At 35.1% G+C, this 3,085-nt stretch overlaps 1 pseudogene; it reads left to right on the forward strand.

The window, feature by feature from the left end:
- The first annotated feature begins 457 nt into the window (after positions 1-457).
- LOC118055943 (exopolygalacturonase-like) lies at positions 458-2,223 on the forward strand (annotated as a pseudogene).
- The last annotated feature ends 862 nt before the right edge of the window (positions 2,224-3,085 follow it).

The raw sequence follows: 3,085 nt of genomic DNA on the forward strand, positions 1-3,085 counted from the left end.
ACTTATTTTTAAGGATTTAGAATCTTGTTAATGTTTTTTTTTTTTCATAGATTGATGTTATTTAAAGTTTTATTACATACTATTTCAAGGGAAAAAATAAAACAAAATGGAATCAACATCTTCAATAACAGAATCTTCAAAAATAGAAGCATTTTTATTACATTAAACAAATCTTTACATGAAATTAGGCTTGTATGGACAGTGTGATCGATATATATAGATTTTTCTTAGAACATTTTGATATGCTATATTGCAAGAGAAGCTAATAATAGCAATGACATTGAAGGGCAAAGCTACAACCTTGCACAAACATGGACAAAATTCATCAACTGCAATGATAAATTTACGAGTGGTGTTGAATTCCCTCTCGCCCTATAAAGGATCGCAATGGAAGATTAAGAAATTCATTCCTTTTCCTAGAGTATTGAAGAAAGAAAGCAACATAGCTGACAAAAAGATGGGCCTGAAAGTTGTATCCTCAGCAATAATATCATTCTCAGTATTTTTATTGTTAGCATCAGCAGCTAAAGCCCAATCAAAAGGTGTCTTCGATGTGACTAAATATGGTGCCGATAAAGATATCACAGAGGTATCTTATATATTTTCTCGCACGCATGCGTTTGATTTTTAAATAGCTGAATATGTAGTATTCGCGTCAGAACTTATTTACGTTTCCTTAGAATTTGAGACCTGCTGATCCTCTCTAAACATTTCCCTTCTCTTTCCATTTTTAGGCATTAACCAATGCTTGGAAAGATGCTTGTGCTTCAACCAACCCCAGCAAAGTTCTTATTCCAAGTGGGACATACTCGTTACGGGAAATTGACTCTAGCAGGTCCTTGCAAGGCTGCGATTGAGCTCCAAGTTGATGGCATATTGAAGGCACCGGTTGACCCAAATCAGTTCTCAGGAGGTCATTGGGTTAATTTCGGATACGTAGATAAATTTACATTGTCGGGAAGCGGCACTTTTGATGGGCAGGGAAAGGCTGCATGGAGCAAAAGTACATGTCAGAAAGATAAAGATTGTGACAGCCTCCAATGGTAATCTACTCACCATTATGAAGCCTAATTATATGTTATGGCACTACCAAGGTTTCTTTAATCATTTGCCTTTTGTTTGCTTCTAACATGGATCAGAATATAAGGTTCGATTTCATCACCAATGCATTAGTCCGAGATATAACTAGTCGAGATAGCAAGAACTTTCATGTTAACGTCTTGGGGTGCAGAAACCTCACCTTCCAGCATTTTACCGTGAGTGCACCTGGTGAGAGTGTAAACACCGATGGAATCCACATCGGCCGATCTACTGGGATCTACATTATCGATTCAAAAATTGGCACAGGCGATGATTGTATCTCCGTGGGGGATGGCACCGAAGAACTACACATCACAGGAGTAACATGTGGACCTGGCCATGGCATCAGTGTTGGAAGTTTAGGGAAATACCCCAATGAGAAACCTGTTTCTGGAATATTTGTCAAGAACTGCACCATCTCAGATACTACAAATGGCGTTAGAATAAAATCTTGGCCAGCTTTATACGGTGGTGCCGCATCTAACATGCATTTTGAGGATATTGTCATGAACAATGTCCAAAACCCTGTCATCATAGATCAAGTGTATTGCCCATGGAACCAATGCAGTCTAAAGGTATTGCTTTTTTCTGTTACCATAAGGATATTTTCACAGTACTAATAAATTACTGTGACAATATTTTACCCAATTCGTGGCTCAAACACTCCACAATTTATCAAAATCTTTTCTTACATCTTATGAAAAAAAAATGTTTCAACGCAATTCGCAATTCATAGTATTGACTGTGAAGCAAACATGCTGTGCACTGCATTCCATAATTGGTTGCATCAGGCTAGATCCATAATGCAATTCTGAAGAACGCCTACACAAGCATACTGATTTTTTTATGTTCATCAGTTCTAGGGAGATTACTAAAAGTCTATTGGGGTCTTAATGTTCTTTCTTGTTTTCTTTTGCAGGCTCCATCAAAAGTGAAGATCAGTGATGTTAGTTTTAAGAATATAAGGGGAACTTCCGCAACTCCGGTTGTTGTTCAGATTGCTTGCAGCAGTGGCATCCCATGTGACAAGGTGCAGCTTGCCGACATTAAACTTGCATATAGCGGACCAGACGGCCCTGCAAAATCCCAATGTTCTAACGTTAAGCCCATAATTTCTGGATAATGAGCGCATCCGGATGTTGAAGATAGGGACTTCCATCTGAAATTCTTTTGGTTTCGTCATTCGTAGGCTCGTTTTTAGATGGAGAAGTCCATCTTGTAATTTTGATTAACAGATGAATAAAATTTAATTATTTTAATTTTAAATACAAGATCGCTTGGTTTCTTTTACAATTTAATTTCAATAAATCTTCAATCTTATGTATAAAAAAAGATGCAAAAACAGTGTAAATCATATAGCAACCCTAAAAGATTTTTCCTTTAATTTATTACTTACGGTCCATGCCCTTTTTTTTGTACAAATTTCCTTTTACTCTTATTTTTTTTTAATGATTTTTTAAAAAATATTAATTAACTTTGTCAAATATGACCTGAAACGAATATTTCATAGGACTAAATAGTAATGAAATTGAATGGCAAAGCTACGACCTTACACAAACATGGACAAAATTCATCAACTTCACCTTTTTTTTTTTTTTTTAAAAAAAACAATTAAACAATTCCATGAAAATTTGTGTTATAATTTATTTAAACTACGTTTCCAAAATTCTGAAGCATGAAAGTAGAGAAATAATATATAGACAATAACTCAAATCCCTATCATAGATCAAGCGTGTTGTCCATTGAATTAGAGTACTAAAAAGGCATTGCAATTTCCTCTCAAAAGAATATTTTTCACTGTATTAAATTGTGATGTTACTCTATCTTGGGGATCAATAGTTTATCCAAAATCATTTTTATAACTTAAAAAAATTGTCTTTATAATTTTGTAATCACCCCCGAATGAATTGTGATTGAATCCCTTGATTTTAGCACATTTTCCAGTTTGGTCCTCGGTTTCGGATTGTTTCAATCAAGTCCCTAATTGGCCATCAAACTTCAATAA

The sequence above is a fragment of the Populus alba genome, chromosome 19, assembly GCF_005239225.2.
Source record: "Populus alba chromosome 19, ASM523922v2, whole genome shotgun sequence".
Taxonomy (NCBI): domain Eukaryota; kingdom Viridiplantae; phylum Streptophyta; class Magnoliopsida; order Malpighiales; family Salicaceae; genus Populus; species Populus alba.